Source organism: Tamandua tetradactyla, chromosome X (assembly GCF_023851605.1).
Source record: "Tamandua tetradactyla isolate mTamTet1 chromosome X, mTamTet1.pri, whole genome shotgun sequence".
In the NCBI taxonomy this organism is placed as follows: domain Eukaryota; kingdom Metazoa; phylum Chordata; class Mammalia; order Pilosa; family Myrmecophagidae; genus Tamandua; species Tamandua tetradactyla.
In genome coordinates, this window is record NC_135353.1 from 150,976,499 (window position 1) to 150,994,627 (window position 18,129).

Below are 18,129 nucleotides of genomic sequence, written 5' to 3' on the forward strand. Positions count from 1 at the left end.
GTGTGATGAATCCCACTCAATGATGTACTTGGGAGAGGTTGGGATGGGAAGATTTACGCTGTATATATGTTTCCACAATAAAAAAGAAAGATAAACTAAAGGGATAAAAACAGTTCAATGCAGTACATGATACTGCATGGGATCTAAGGCTGAAAGAAAAAAGGCTTGGACATGATTAGAACATAAGAAAAAACTGGGATGTAGACTGTAAGCTTTATATCAATGCCAAATTTCTTAAAATTGATTTTTCAATTAAGGTGATTGCATAAGTGAATATCTTTGTTTGTAGGAAATCTACATAGAAGTATTATGTGTTCAAGGAGTATAATGTGCGCAACCTGCGTTCAAATGTTCAGAAAATAGATAAATAGATCAAAAGGTAGGTAGGTAGGTAGGTAGGTAGGTAGGTAGGCAGGCAGAGAGAGAGATAGAAAGATACAGCAAAGGTGGCAAAATGTTAAAATTTGTGAATGTGGATCTGGGGGGAGGTATGTTGGAGTTCTCTATGTGGCGTCTGTATTATTTTTGCAACTGTCCTGTAGGTTTGAAATTATTTCAAAATAAAAAGTTGTTAAGAAGCTAAGTCTCTCAGTTAATGCTGCAGTGAAGGCAGTTTGTTTTATGGAATCACCACACTAGAGGTAAGTAACAATTCAAAGATTTTGAATATATATGGTATCTATAAAATCCTTGTGTGGTTTGGATTTTTAATAAGTTTACTTCTGTAAAAGATAAACCATTCACAAAGTGCAGTTACTCAATATTTAAATAAAATTGTTGTTTCCTTTGTTCTAACTTATTGTTTCATGTTATGCTAATTAGCTATATACAGATATATCCAAAATGATGGTAGACTTGATGAAACCTAGTATTACTGTAATGAAATAGGTTAAATCTTGAACATTTCCAAGTAATAGCAAAAGTTTAGAAATATCCTTTCCATATGGCATTAAAATTTCTTGGATTATAGAGAATTGCTTCTCATTCTTCTCACTCACCTGAAGTAACTTTCTATCTTACTAGTGAATTAGAAGCTAGTATGGGCAGGAGAAAGATTTAAATCCCACCCCATTTCTCACCTAATTTCCTCACCAATCTCCTAGTTTCTGAGTATCCTGTGTGTTTTCTTTGGTAGGTGATTTTATGGAAATTTAGGTGACTTTTGTGTAGGGGTTGGAATGTTTGGTTGGATGTAAGGAATTGGTGAGGAATTGCTAACTGATAATAGAACAATAACAATAAGAACTAATAATCAAAGTTACTCCTTACAGAGCACCATTGTGCCAGAGGTGCCATTTGTTACATGCCCTATTAAGTATATAAAATTTGTAATCACATTAACAAAGCATTTTTTCTCCGTGAGTTGGGTAAATGATATTACTACATAGCACCCCTCTTTTACAGTGATACGTGCTGTGATACCATTTAACCGAAAGGGTCTTTGAAATAGCAGGTTCCCCAGTGCATATGGGAATTTGTTGAACAATCATTAGTTGAAAGACTGATGGACAGAACAATTTAAACATTTAAAAATTAACTTGAGACTTCCGGAGAATATGGCGGCTTAGTAAGACGCGCGGATCTTAGTTTCTTCTCCAGGACAGCTACTAGGGGAGTAGAAACGATACAGAACAGCGCCCAAAGCCACAACAGAGAAAAAAAAGACAGCGTACCCCATCCTGGAACAGCTGGCTGGCTGAGAGAAGCCGCTCGGGTGATATCGCCGAGGCGCGCGGGCTTCACCGGGCGGGGCGGCAAGCGGCCGGAGTCACTCCCTTCCCCCTTCCCGGGCCGGCTGGGAGAATTGGAGAGGCGGTCCCCTGAAACCGCGGTGGCTGGCGCCCACACCACGCGCGGCCCCCCAGACCAACTGAGAGAATTGGATCGGAAATCCCCAGGCCGCGGAGAACGGTGACGGGTGGGGGAGGCCCCTTCCAAAACCGTGACTCCCCGGGAACGTGCACTCTCCCGGGGGGCCGCTGCCGCTGGCGCAATCCCGCCACGTTTGTCGCCCCGGGCCGACTAGGAAATTCGGACGGGCGTTTTCCCGGGCTGCGGCGGCCAGCAATCCTCCCCGCGTTCGGACCCCAGGCCGGCTCGCACTCTTCCAAGCCGCTTCGGCTAGCGAACCTCCCGGACGGCGAGAGTTTTCCAAAGTTAAAGGTCCCACAGCACCTTTTACTGGTGGGACCCGCAGACAAACGTGTGCCACGAGCGCCACCTACTGGGCAGGATAAGAAAAACAGAACCCAGAGATTTCACAGAAAAATCTTCCAAACTTTTGGATCCAACACTCAGGGAAATCTGTCTAAATGCGCAGACGCCAGCGGAAGATAACGGATCACGCTCAAAAAGTTGAAAATATGGCCCAGTCAAAGGAACAAACCAATAGTTCAAATGAGATACAGGAGCTGAGACAACTAATGCTGAATATACGAACAGAAATGGAAAACCTCTTCAAAAACGAAATCGATAAATTGAGGGAGGACATGAAGAAGACATGGGCTGAACATAAAGAAGAAATAGAAAATCTGAAAAAACAAATCACAGAACTTATGGAAGTGAAGGACAAAGTAGAAAAGATGGAAAAAACAATGGATACCTACAATGATAGATTCAAAGAGACAGAAGATAGAATTAGTGATTTGGAGGATGGAACATCTGAATTCCAAAAATAAACAGAAACTATCGGGAAAAGAATGGAAAAATTTGAACAGGGTATCAGGGAACTCAAGGAAAATATGAAGTGCACAAATATACATGTTGTGGGTGTCCCAGAAGGAAAAGAGAAGGGAAAAGGAGGAGAAAAACTAATGGAAGAAATTATCAGTGAAAATTTCCCAACTCTTATGAAAGACCTAAAATTACAGATCCAAGAAGTGCAGCGCACCCCAAAGAGATTAGACCCAAATAGGCATTCTCCAAGACACTTACTAGTTAGAATGTCAGAGGTCAAAGAGAAAGAGAGGATCTTGAAAGCAGCAAGAGAAAAACAATCCATTACATACAAGGGAAACCCAATAAGACTTTGTGTAGATTTCTCAGCAGAAACCATGGACTAGAAGACAGTGGGATGATATATTTAAATTACTAAAAGAGAAAAACTGCCAACCAAGACTCCTATATCCAGCAAAATTGTCCTTCAAAAATGAAGGAGAAATTAAAACATTCTCAGACAAAAAGTCACTGAGAGAATTTGTGACCAAGAGACCAGCTCTGCAAGAAATACTAAAGGGAGCACTAGAGTCAGAAACGAAAAGACAGAAGAGAGAGGTATGGAGAAGAGTGTAGAAAGAAGGAAAGTCAGATATGATATATATAATACAAAAGGCAAAATGGTAGAGGAAAATATTATCCAAACAGTAATAACACTAAATGTTAATGGACTGAATTCCCCAATCAAAAGACATAGAATGGCAGAATGGATTAAAAAACAGGATCCTTCTATATGCTGTCTACAGGAAACACATCTTAGACCCAAAGATAAACATAGGTTGAAAGTGAAAGGTTGGGAAAAGATATTTCATGCAAATAACAACCAGAAAAAAGCAGGAGTGGCTATACTAATATCCAAAAAGTTAGACTTCAAATGTAAAACAGTTAAAAGAGACAAAGAAGGACACTATATACTAATAAAAGGAACAATTCAACAAGAAGACATAACAATAATAAATATTTACGCACCAAACCAGAATGCCCCAAAATACGTGAGGAATACACTGCAAACACTGAAAAGGGAAATAGACACAAATATCATAATAGTTGGAGACTTCAATTCCCCACTCTCATCAATGGACAGAACATCTAGACAGAGGATCAATAAAGAAATAGAGAATCTGAATATTACTATAAAGGAGCTAGACTTAACAGACATTTATAGGACATTACATCCCACAACAGCAGGATACACCTTTTTCTCAAGTGCTCATGGATCGTTCTCAAAGATAGACCATATGCTGGGTCACAAAGCAAGTCTTAAAAAATTTAAAAAGTTTGAAATCATACACAACACTTTCTCGGATCATAAAGGAATGAAGTTGGAAATCAATAATAGGCGGAGTGCCAGAAAATTCACAAATACGTGGAGGCTCAACAACACACTCTTAAACAACGAGTGGGTCAAAGAAGAAATTGCAAGAGAAATTAGTAAATACCTCGAGGCGAATGAAAATGAAAACACAACATATCAAAACTTATGGGATGCAGCAAAGGCAGTGCTAAGAGGGAAATTTATTGCCCTAAATGCCTATATCAGAAAAGAAGAAAAGGCAAAAATGCAAGAATTAACTGTTCACTTGGAAGAACTGGAGAAAGAACAGCAAACTAATCCCAAAGCAAGCAAAAGGAAAGAAATAACAAAGATCAGAGCAGAAATAAATGAAATTGAAAACATGAAAACAATAGAGAAAATCAATAAGACCAGAAGTTGGTTCTATGAGAAAATCAATAAGATTGATGGGCCCTTAGCAAGATTGACAAAAAGAAGAAGAGAGAGGATGCAAATAAATAAGATCAGAAATGGAAGAGGAGACATAACTACTGACCTCACAGAAATAAAGGAGGTAATAACAGGATACTATGAACAACTTTACGCTAATAAATACAACAATTTAGAGGAAATGGATGGGTTCCTGGAAAGACATGAACAACCAACTTTGACTCAAGAAGACATAGATGACCTCGACAAACCAATCACAAGTAAAGAAATGGAATTAGTCATTCAAAAGCTTCCTAAAAAGAAAAGTCCAGGACCAGATGGCTTCACATGTGAATTCTACCAAACGTTCCAGAAAGAATTAGTACCAATTCTCCTCAAACTCTTCAAAAAAATCGAAGCGGAGGGAAAACTACCTAATTCATTCTATGAAGCCAACATCACCCTCATACCAAAACCAGGCAAAGATATTACAAAAAAAGAAAACTACAGGCCAATCTCTCTAATGAATATAGATGCAAAAATCCTCAATAAAATTCTAGCAAATCGTATCCAACAACACATTAAAAGAATTATACATCATGACCAAGTAGGATTCATCCCAGGTATGCAAGGATGGTTCAACATAAGAAAATCAATTAATGTAATACACCATATCAACAAATCAAAGCAGAAAAATCACATGATCATCTCAATTGATGCAGAGAAGGCATTTGACAAGATTCAACATCCTTTCCTGTTGAAAACACTTCAAAAGATAGGAATACAAGGGAACTTCCTTAAAATGATAGAGGGAATATATGAAAAACCCACAGCTAATGTCATCCTCAATGGGGAAAAATTGAAAACCTTCCCCCTAAGATCAGGAACGAGTCAAGGATGTCCACTATCACCACTATTATTCAACATTGTGTTGGAGGTTCTAGCCAGAGCAATTAGACAAAAAAAAGAAATACAAGGCATCAAAATTGGAAAGGAAGAAGTAAAACTATCACTGTTTGCAGATGATATGATACTATACGTCGAAAACCCGGAAAAATCCACAACAAAACTACTAGAGCTAATAAATGAGTACAGCAAAGTAGCAGGTTACAAGATCAACATTCAAAAATCTGTAGCATTTCTATACACTAGCAATGAACAAGCTGAGGGGGAAATCAAGAAACGAATCCCATTTACAATCGCAACTAAAAGAATAAAATACCTAGGAATAAATTTAACTAAAGAGACAAAAAACCTATATAAAGAAAACTACAAAAAACTGTTAAAAGAAATCACAGAAGACCTAAATAGATGGAAGGGCATACCGTGTTCATGGATTGGAAGACTAAATATAGTTAAGATGTCAATCCTACCTAAATTGATTTACAGATTCAATGCAATACCAATCAAAATCCCAACAACTTATTTTGCAGAAATAGAAAAACCAATAAGCAAATTTATCTGGAAGGGCAGGGTGCCCCGAATTGCTAAAAACATCTTGAGGAAAAAAAACAAAGCTGGAGGTCTCGAGCTGCCTGACTTTAAGGCAAATTATGAAGCCACAGTGGTCAAAACAGCATGGTATTGGCATAAAGATAGATATATCGACCAATGGAATCGAATAGAGTGCTCAGATATAGACCCTCTCATCTATGGACATTTGATCTTTGATAAGGCAGTCAAGCCAACTCACCTGGGACAGAACAGTCTCTTCAATAAATGGTGCCTAGAGAACTGGATATCCATATGCAAAAGAATGAAAGAAGACACATCTCTCACACCCTATACAAAAGTTAACTCAAAATGGATCAAAGATCTAAACATTAGGTCTAAGACCATAAAACAGTTAGAGGAAAATGTTGGGAGATATCTTATGGATCTTACAACTGGAGGTGGTTTTATGAACCTTAAACCTAAAGCAAGAACACTGAAGAAGGAAATAAATAAATGGGAGCTCCTCAAAATTAAACACTTTTGTGCATCAAAGAACTTCATCAAGAAAGTAGAAAGACAGCCTACACAATGGGAGACAATATTTGGAAATGATATATCAGATAAAGGTCTAGTATCCAGCATTTATAAAGAGATTGTTCATCTCAACAACAAAAAGACAGCCAACCCAATTACAAAATGGGAAAAAGACTTGAACAGACACCTCTCAGAAGAGGAAATACAAATGGCCAAAAGGCACATGAAGAGATGCTCAATGTCCCTGGCCATTAGAGAAATGCAAATCAAAACCACAATGAGATATCATCTCACACCCACCAGAATGGCCATTATCAACAAAACAGAAAATGACAAGTGCTGGAGAGGATGCGGAGAAAGAGGCACACTTATCCACTGTTGGTGGGAATGTCAAATGGTGCAACCACTGTGGAAGGCAGTTTGGCGTTTCCTCAAAAAGCTGAATATAGAATTGCCATACAACCCAGCAATACCATTGCTGGGAATACACTCAAAGGACTTAAGGGCAAAGACACAAACGGATATTTGCACACCAATGTTTATAGCAGCGTTATTTACAATTGCAAAGAGATGGAAACAGCCAAAATGTCCATCACCAGAAGAATGGCTAAACAAACTGTGGTATATACATACGATGGAATATTATGCAGCTTTAAGACAAGATAAAGTTATGAAGCATGTAATAACATGGATGGACCTAGAGAACATTATGCTGAGTGAGTCTAGCCAAAAACTAAAGGACAAATACTGTATGGTCCCACTGATGTGAACGGACATTCGAGAATAAACTTGGAATATGTCATTGGTAACAGAGTCCAGCAGGAGTTAGAAACAGGGTAAGATAATGGGTAATTGGAGCTGAAGGGATACAGACTGTGCAACAGGACTAGATACAAAAACTCAAAAATGGACAGCACAATAATACCTAATTGTAAAGTAATCTTGTTAAAACACTGAATGAAGCTGCATCTGAGCTATAGGTTTTTGCTTTGTTTTGTTTTGATTTTACTATTATTACTTTTATTTTTTTCTCTATATTAACATTCTATATCTTTTTCGGTTATGTTGCTAGTTCTTCTAAACCGATGCAAATGTACTAAGAAATGATGATCATGCATCTATGTGATGATGTTAAGAATTACTGATTGCATATGTACAATGGTATGATTTCTAAATGTTGGGTTAATTTCTTTTTTTCCGTTAATTAAAAAAAAAAAGAGAGAAGAGGTAATTGGAGCTGAAGGGATACAGACTGTTCAACGGGACTGGATATAAAAACTCAGAAATGGACAGCACAATACTACCCAATTGTAATGCAATTATGTTAAAACACCGAATGAAGCTGCATGTGAGGTATTGGTTTTTTTTTTTTTTCTTTCTATCATTGTTTTAATTCTTATTCTGTTGTCTTTTTATTTCTTTTTCTAAATCGATGCAAATGTACTAAGAAATGATGAATATGCAACTATGTGATGTTATTAAGAATTACTGATTGTACATGTAGAATGGAATGATTTCTAATTGTTTTGTTAATTCTTTTTTTAATTAATAAAAAAATTTAAGTTGAATTAAGAAAAGATCTGGAATGATAAATCAGCAGAGTTTCAACAGAAAAAAATCCAGTTAGGTATCTTTTAATAATATTTTTGAAGTTGGGTATACTTCTACCATCGACAAGTTCTAGGATAGCTAAAAATGACAGCTTCAAACAGCCTAGCACCTGATGAGGGAAAAAAGTGTTGATAAGGAAATAAAGTTTATTAAGGAAATGAAGTTTATTTAAATACAAATAAAGCACTCTGCTTTCCCCCTTCTCATCCCAACTCCTATCCCATCTCCTTGCTTATCCAGATACTCTAATCTCATGGTAATACCAAAATGACAGCCTGCCATCTTAAATCTTATCACTGTCCCTGAAACTCAGCTCATTTTTGAGATGAAGCTGAGATTTGAGACGTTGTCATCGGACTTCAGATGCTGAGAAATTGACATGTTCTTGTTATCTAGAATCAAGAGTGAGTACTTTGGATAAATATATTAGACAATATTCCTAATTGTTCAGGGGTTCTTGTCTGATTATTTATTCAGATAATAAGAAGTACCATCTGGATGCTGGGGAGAAAAGTATGGGAGTGATATAGTAGAAAATGAAATCTTTTGTATATCACAGTTTCTACAAAGGAAAATCTGTCAGGAAATAGTAAAGAAATGCTTCTATTTGAATATCTCTTAAGGAAATGTTGGAGCTATATTGAAAGATTCTTGTCATTCACATTGATATTTTATGCTAGTAGGCTTCAAATGAGAGCAGACATTTGTACAAAGGAGTTTAAAATCATAGCCTTGATCAGAGCCAAGGGGCAGCTACCGTGAAGAAAAGCCCTAGAAAGACAAAGAACTGTGAGTTGCTGGGTGGTTTCTCCCTCTCCATCCCTTCCTTGATATGTCTTTTGAATACTAGAACTTCCAGAGCAACTGTGTACAGATGATTGAAGTACAAAAATCTGAGGAGTACAGGAGGGTTTCTTAGTAACTTTACATTTATCTAAGATGAGAGAAAGACAAGGAATAAGGGCTATTTCACTTGGAAAATTGAGCTGCCTTTCTTCCTGTACACAAAAGAAACACCTGAGAAATGGAATCAGAAGTAGAATTTGTATGGTATCAGGGAGTGTATCGAAATTCTACCCTTAATTGTTATTGAAACATAGATTTTAGGTGATATAAATCACTTGGGAGACGGTAATGATTTTTAAATATGAAAGTCATAGTGGATGCCAGTTGGTGATGTGCAGCTTCTTGAACCCTTGCTTGCAGAGAAGTGGTGACTTCTTACAGTTATGGTTACCATGACCTCTGTTAGGATGTCATGGGGAGATACAGGGATCACTGAACTCTGGGTAGGGAGAAGGCCAGATTTTGTATAAACTGAATACACTGCTCCGTTGAATTGCATTTGCAACATTTTCTTCATGGTTTGGGACAGACATAATTTGCATTAACTGCAATATCTGGAAGAGCGTGGAGCACAGGGTTGCAGTACAGGTGTTCATTAGCATAAGTACTCATGACAGTTCCAGGTTCTTCTCCTTTTGGACCCCAATATAGTTTGATTTTACATATAAATATGGATCAGATGTTAGTGGATAAGCCATTGGGATAGGCACATTTATCCCATTATAGATGCTAATGTGCTAGTGGGTCTGACCCAGCAGCACTTCTGCCAGAAACTTACTACCAGACCCAAGGGGCTTCAAAGGCTCTGAGGAAGATGATAACAAAGGGAAATCAGAGCATACCAGGAGGTCAGTTTCCACTGAGTATCCCCAACACTTAAATCAGTGGTGTGGCTCACCCGCTCAGGTACCAAAGTAGTTGTGGGCATAACCTCTGACATCAAGAACTGGATATGGTTTAGTAATTAACCATTAGGCCTTTAAATCTGAAAAAGTGGCTGAATCTTGGGTGGAGAGATACCAGCAGTGGTGTGCTGGAGCCATCTGTTGCTGGCTTACAAAAGCCAATTGTTAAATGTTCAGGAACTTTAAAAGCTGGTTATTAAACCATGGGTAGCTTGAAACTGGCAATGATGAGAGTATTTACAACATGGAAATCAGCCAATACTAAACATTAGCTCCCTTCTCGTTTCCCCAAAGAGCCGATTGTTAAACATTTATCATCATACCACTTGGATACAGGGCTTCTTGTATATCCAAAGATAAATCTAGACTTGGAGCTCTTCTTGGACATGGTGCTAGACCCTAGTTTTAGCTAGTCATCCAGTTTCTTGATCCTATTCATACCTGGAGAGTGACTTACCTTTTTGTGTACCTGATGGACCAGGATCTTTATCAATTTTGACTATAATTGTAGCCTAGTTCTTCAATAGCCTTAACCAGTTTTTAGTTTTTCCTTGGTGGTTTCTTTCTCATCTAAGTTCTATTTTGTTGGAAACCTTAATAGACCTCAGTTTACCTGCCTTAAGTCCTGGCGTAGATCCCTGCAGCCCCAACACCCATGGGGCCTCAGAAAACCAAACAAGAATCTTTTCAGTGCCTGTACATATTTGAAAGGCCTTCCTCATTATGGCAGACACTGCTAATGCTCTATCCATGTCTTTTGGCAGTCATCATTTTAGTATATGCTAACAGCATCTATTTTAAGAGTTCATTCCTAAGAACTCTTAGGTGCTGCACTGAAGGTACTGGTGAATTAAAGCCTCATCCACTGACTGAGAGAAGTTGAATTAAATACCCAGTTTCTTCATTTCTTGGGTGAAAAACTCTGAAGCATGCTCTACAACCATCTTCCGGAAGTCTTCAGTGGGATTGGGTTCCAGTTGCCTATAGAAGTAACTTGTTCATTAACATATTCTGTATTATCTTCCTTATGAAACTGCCCTGTATCAATTTCCTCCTCTCCTGTAGGTGCTCCTGTCACCTCCTAGATATACCAAGTATATACACATTCATTTATCCAGGTCTGATTCTGGGGTAGGCCCAGTCTAAGACATCATCAACCTCATTGTTATGCCAGTAACAGATAGGAAGGTATTTATGACTCAAACTCTGAAAAGTGCTTGAGTTTCAATACCTGAATAAGAAGATTCTTGATTGACAAATCACACAAATGTTCAGTATGACGTCTGCTTTATTTTTAATGTTGTGTGATAGTCAAACCCTTTGCAGTGATGCATGCTGTGCTTTCCCTTTGCCATGATCAAAGTAATGCAAAAGGAACACACACATATTTGGCTTTATTCATGTGCTTTATTTTTAAATAGGTATAAATAAATACAAAATGACAGAGGTGTATGTTTACTAAACATTGCATTTGCCTGTATGACATTACATACTGTGTTACAGTATTTCAGCTGGTAAATCGGTCTTTTAGCTGTTGGTGCATAATTCTGTATCATTTAGGATATGATTTATTTGGAAACTGAATCAGTCCTGTTTGTGGAACCTCTGAATGCTTACAACCTCTGCGTACTTGCAAAAATTTGTTTGAGGAGTATTTAAGCCATGCTGGCTAAAGTCTAGGGAATTTTTTTGAAACATCTGAAACAGTAAAAGAATAAGAGAAGGGTGGAGCATCTCAAGAGAGAAAAAATCATGAGGGTTTATTGAATGCTCAAAATATTTTCATTTATAGTGATTTTTCCCTTTCTTTAATAATGTAAAGGGAATTCTCAAACCCTGAAACAACTTAAAGTATAGGTATATTATGAATTTGTATTTTATTACATTGATGAGTTTCCGTATTTTCTTTTCACATTCATGAAAGGCATGCTGGGGTACAAATCTAAAATAAAACACAACTATAGTTATTTCAATTTTAAGCACTGAGCTCAGTGTGTATGTGTATAAAAATTATTCAGTAGTACTGGAACTTTCTAAAATTCACTGTTTAAACAATGGAAGGTCAATTGCCAAGTCTGTTAACCACATTCAATATTAGTTTCAGTTTTTATTGTCATTTTTCTATAATGTCAAGTCAACTGAAGTGAAAAATGATATAGGCCCCTTTGTTAAGATTAAACACCCCTACATTTCTTAATTCACATGAATATGGATAAATATTACAGCCTAGGGTTTTTATTTGTTGGCTTCCAGTTCATGGACTCAGCATTCTTATAGACTGAACATTTGTATTCTTTTTCAAGCTGTAGTGATGGGTACTTATTATATATTCTTTTAAGACCCCTTCTTATTGGGTGGTTTTGAACTTGATGGCTTAAATACAGTGACTAAAGGGAATATTGTTTTTATATTCTTGTGAGTTGGTGATGCTCTCTGCAGACATGAAGATTTCCATGTAGATGATAAAATGTCATCTCAAGGGAGATAGCACTTGACCCCCAAGAGGAAGGGACCTGGCATTTTGATCCATGCCTTAGTCATGACAAATTTTAGTTTCCCCACCTCTTACTCTTCCTCTTGATTATTTTTTTCCTAAGAAATTACTTTTTCCATTTTATAAAGTAAAATCATTGCCTCCCCATGGCTTTGAATATAGACTATCAGCATCCTCATCCTTTTATAAGACTGCTCATTCAAGTCTGAAGCACAAAGGAGAATATGTTGCAATGTGGTTCTTTTAAAAAATAAAACTCATGTTTAAAATCAAATGCTATTGCCGTGTTGATCTTTGCCAGATGAAGCATACAGCTCTCCATCCCTGATTTGGACACCAGCAAAAATGAAATACTTCATGAGGCGTAAAACTTTGCCAGGGTGGTTGGATAAAAAATCTAATTTAGTTCAAGATCCCAAATCATCACCTGTGATCCATTTTTAAGTGAAATTCTTTAAAAGGAACTCTTTTTTCTATTTTTTCTTCCCCATCAAAAATTATCTATGTATATGACCTCATTAGAGGAATATGGAAAAATATAGTATTCATTCTTCTTCCAACCTTACTATAGATTTTAGCAGTGCCTTTTTTATGGACAGCAACTTCAGTGTTGGCCTATCTTATAAGGACAGATATGAACTAAGTTGGAATCATGTATTATGAAATATCTCTGTAAATCTGGAATGTGCACATATTATTTTGCCTTTTGGATGGAAACTTGGCCATGTTGAAAAATTATATATTGAAAAATTACAATAAACTCGCTCTCTCTTCACCTGGCCATCATTTTCCTATTAAGAAAATCTGATGCTTAACAGTAAACCAAAGTAGGCAAAAATCAGAGGAATTAAGTTTACTTCTTGTGGTTATCTTCTCACTATAAAATATTTCCAAGTTACTTAGCTAAATTAATTGAGCATACAGTTATGAAATAGAACACTCCAAGGAATTGGTAGTGAAGGCATGGTGTGATACACTTACTTTTCTAATTTGTGTTTTTCAAAGTATTACAGATTTGGCTTCTGAAAAAGGAAATCAGTCTGGATCTCTGGCCTCCATTTGTTGGAGAGTTGTCACTGATGAAAGCGTTTCCATGCAGAAATTATATTGTGAATGCTTACACGTACACACACACACACACACACACGCACGCACACAATTCTAGCCAGTTTTATTTTGTTTTTGTTTTTTAATGTGTGTGTCCTGTTTGATTTCAGTTTCCATGGAAATGGACTAAATAAGGACTTTAAACAGGAGTATGAGTGTAACTTCTTCTCTGCTATTCCCAGCTTCTGGGTTCTAGCTCAGAATTATTGAGCCAAACTCTGAAATCATCCCAATCCTTTGCATTAAGAGATCAATATTGTAGTTTGGTACCTACAACATATAATTTTGGGTCCAAAATTTCTTTGTGAATGTGATATTACACATCCATTTAATTAGCCCTAAAAAAGAGAACCCACCAACCAATCTCCTATAATTTACTTGATATACCCATACATATATGCTGCTTTGTAACAACCTCTCAGACTGTCCTCCTCTCTCCATATAGGTGTTGACCTATAACTAATATTCCCAGCATTCCATCACTGGGCCTAAATGTCCCCAGAAATTTACAAAACGGCGAGGTTAAACTTACACTTTTCTTAGACCTCTGTTGCCTTCCTTTACATCCAAGCGTGTAGGGTATATAGGCTGCTTCTGCTACAAGTTGTGTTTTTCCTACTACAATTTTATTGCCCCACTTTTGATCATATATAAAACTAAGGTCAGAAAATGGATTTTTCTTTTCTTTCACCAGAAACAGATGTAACGTTAAGCCAAAGAAGGCACCATATGCAAGGTTTTTAAAGAAGCTTAAAACCCAAATCTCCATCTGTAGGATATTAAGTCATATAAACTTTTCTGATTGCTCAACTGGAAACACAACACAATACAACAACAAAGGAATATATACTAATTGCTGTCAAAGAGCATTGAGCTATCTAGACAAAAGAAAGAAAATGAAAAAAATAATCACACCAAAATATTCCCCTGGCCTACTGCCATTTCACTCTTTGGGGTGTGTCTATCAGAGGATTGGAAACCTGAATGAAAAAATGAAAGCAGTACATTCAAAATCTTTACATGTGGAATTTGATACCAATATTGAAAATAGGATGCTGCTTTGGAAAATGGGATTTTGATATGAGAGGAAATTTGGCTGAGGATTCAATATATTTGATATGAACCATTTTCCAGGTTTAGTGTGTTAGGTGGCTCGGAGGCTTCTGCAGTCTATCAGCTTCATGTGAAATCATGAAATATTTCCCTCTGGTGAAAGCTGGCCAGATGGAGGATTGCCAGTCATCAGTGGGATGGTTTTTCCTGCTGATTTTGTTTTTGTATGGGTGTGGATGATGTAAATACATATTTTAGGTGTCGGAGAAGCTCAAGTGGTACAAAATATAGGATTTCTTTTTACTGAAAGAGTCAGTCATTTTGTATTCACACTGATTTTTCTGAAACATATTTAAAATGCTTTTTGACTTTAGGTAAAATCATAGTTGATTAATGCTCCTGAAAGATAAGTGTTTTAACTCTTTGTGAGAAATTGATCTGGGCAAGTTTTCTTTGAATTCCATCCTAGCAGGTGCAGCCCATCATGAATAAAAGTGATGTAACTCACTTTTTCAAGATTCAGGAGAAACTGTGCTATTCTTCCCAGTAGGGTTTATCTGTCTCAAAACGGACCAAGCTAAATTCATTATGTGCTCTAGGATTTGGATTTTTCCCCTAGGTTTAAACTAATTTATTACTCCCAGAATTCCTTGTTTTCCTAGTGTGAAGAAACCCAACCAAAATACTGAGAAACACAACATAAGGTTGGGGTCTCCTATGGAGAAATAGATGATAAAATTTCTGAATTCTATAATCGTGGTTACTCTGACTGACAAGATGAGGTCTTTGATCTATTTCCAGGAATGCAACTTAAAAATTCACTGTGATTCAGCCAAAAAAATTTACAAAATAATATGTGATTTCAGGAACTTCTTTCATCAGTGATGACAATAATAGAGGGGCCACATTTTAAAACTGTTTTATGTCTAGGGTGATAATCTTTTCCAACATTACTAAATATTTGGTATAGACGTTTCCATTTTCTTTTGTCTCCTACTAAAATTGGACACTTAAGGGAACATTGAACTGTTCATGACTATTTTCTTGTTAATAATTATTGGCACGTGTTATTTTTGACATTTTTTAATACATTGGTTTTCTCTACACAGTTCTTATAGCTTTTTGAAGCACTTGCACATTTTTAGAGGAATGAGAATCATATGGCTAAGGAATGACTATAACTAGGCTGAAACTTTCATTGTGTGGGCCTAGCCTTCAGTAATTCTGGTCACAGGTTCTAAGCTAGAATGTAAATCCTCAACACATAAGGGATGGTTGAAGTATGAGATCATAAACAATAAAAATAGGCCCTGAGTATATTCTGACCAAGTTAAAGAGGAGGAATTATGGGCCAGTAATTCAAAAGAAGATATGGGGTGCTTTTACTTTATTCAAAAACTGTACAGATTCAGGATCTATATCTTTATTTTATAGAGAGCCCCAAAACTCCATTATTCTCAGCTCATATTTTCATTCATTCCCACAATTTTGATTGGCTTCAGCTTCCCAATAATTACTTTTTTATACCTTTTTTGCTTAAATTTTTTGAGAACTAGGAGTCTTCTTAATGCCACTCCCCAGCTGTGTGTATGTATGTGTGTGTGTATATAGATATAGATATCTATATATATAGATATAGACATATAGATATGCTAAGTTTCTGATATTGGATTGTGCTTTGCATTACTTGGGTGACTTTTCTCCCAAACTGATATTTCCTATTGCCTGGCTTCCCTGTATGACACTTTCTTTCCTTGAGGTAGATGATCTTCACTGGTTTTCCTAGGAAACTGATTAATGGGATAAATGGGAATGCCCACTCTACTTAAGACTGAGAATTGGCAAGATGAAAGGCCACCCCATATTTCTTTCTTCCTTCCTCCATCTTCCTTTTCCAATTCTCTGGACTGCCAACCAAAAAGTCTAGCTAAATTTCTGTAATTCCAGACTTTGGTAGAGATTTCTGTGGTTTGGGTCTCTGCATTCTCTCTTATGACTTGGAAAATCCCATCAAATGCAGTTTTCTTACAATGAAAATGCCAATTAACAACCTGTAAATCCCAACACACACTAATTATCCCAGATTTCTTTTCTTTACAGTGTCCTGTTGGCTGGTCTTAGACATTCTCACACAGAGGAAACATTCAGGAGGGGAAGATAAGATTGTTTTGTGGTTCTCTGCAGACAGCTGAAGTCCTTGCCCTGCCAAACCCCAAAGAATCACAGGACTGAGCCTGCTAAGACATTTTAACATGCCTAAATATGTCTGGTTTGTTATAAAAGGTGGTGTGTGGGTGGTGCAACGGTGGCTTAGTGGCAGAATTCTCGCCTGCCGTGTCGGAGACCGGAGTTAGATTCCTGGAGCCTGCCCATGCCAAAAAAAAAAAAGAAAAGAAAAAAGGTGGTGTGTGTGTCATATGTGTGTGTATGTGCATGCCTGAACATGCATGTGTGCTATATGTACATGTGTTGTGTGTGTACATGTATCTGCATGTGGATTGTGTATATGTGCATATGTGTGAGTGCACATGTGTGTGTAATGTATTTGTGTATGCATGTGTGAATGCAAGTGTGTTGTATGTGGGAAACATGTATGTTTGCAACAGAGCCAGTTACTACCAGTTTTGCCAGGGCATTGTGGCATCTGCATTGGCGATTCTGGAATAAAGGGTAAAGGGAATTTTGGTATGATATTAATTAAAAAATAAAGATCTGAAAGACTGAGCCAGATATGTTCAAGATTCATCCAGGAAATTAAGTACATTGCTTAGCCAAAGAGAATCTATGGATTTTGCCAAGAATGAGGCTGGAATAGGTAATGGAAGTGTGCTGTCTTTGCCATTTTTTGGGAATTAAACAAAATACTTTCTAGATTCATCAGGTGCTACAAAGCAGGAGTAACATTTCTCCATCTTAATAGAAAACTTCCTTATCATGGCTGGATAGAGGGTGATGTAATGTCTCTGTTCAGCTGTCAGTGCCTCCTTTGTTCCTCAGGGAAGGTCAAATAGTGGTTTCCCCAGCCTGGCCCTTAGGTCAATTCAGGTGCATTCTGTTGTGCCTCAAGTTATATGGGAAGAAGCAGAGCCAACAGGTACAAATAGAATAATTTATTCTCCAACTTTCTCTATTAACATATGTTATATCTAGCGCATGGCTAGGAGTTAAGAGAACTGGGCTTCTGTTTGCATGTCTGTATCCAAGATATGCCTGTCCTTAAATGTACTCCTTTGCCCATGGCCATAATTTCCTATTTTCCCATTATAAATACTGTCAAGATGAATGAAACTGACTCTCTTCCCTGTTCATTGGAGAGTCAGCTGCTGCAAGTGTGTGCAAACATGCCTGGTGTAGATACCTCAGAGTCAGGCTCACTTGGGAGCAGCCCCTCCCAAGGATGTGCTATGCTGCTGCCAACCGGTACATAACTTTATAACCTGGAAATCGGTTGCCCTTCCCCCTATTGACAGGGTCTACTTCTATATGTTGTGTTTGTTGGCTTCCCCCTCTGCATGTGTGTGTGTGTGTGTGGGGGGGGTGTTACTGTAATTTTGAAGATACACACACACACACACACACACACACACACATACACACTGTTGCAACAGTGAGCATGTAGTAGCAGCTTGATAGTTTTCCTGCAAACAAGTACAGAGAAGTCCTTTCCCGGCCCTGGCGGGTGTGTTTAGCCAGTGCTGCAACATAAATTGGACACTGAAAATATGTTT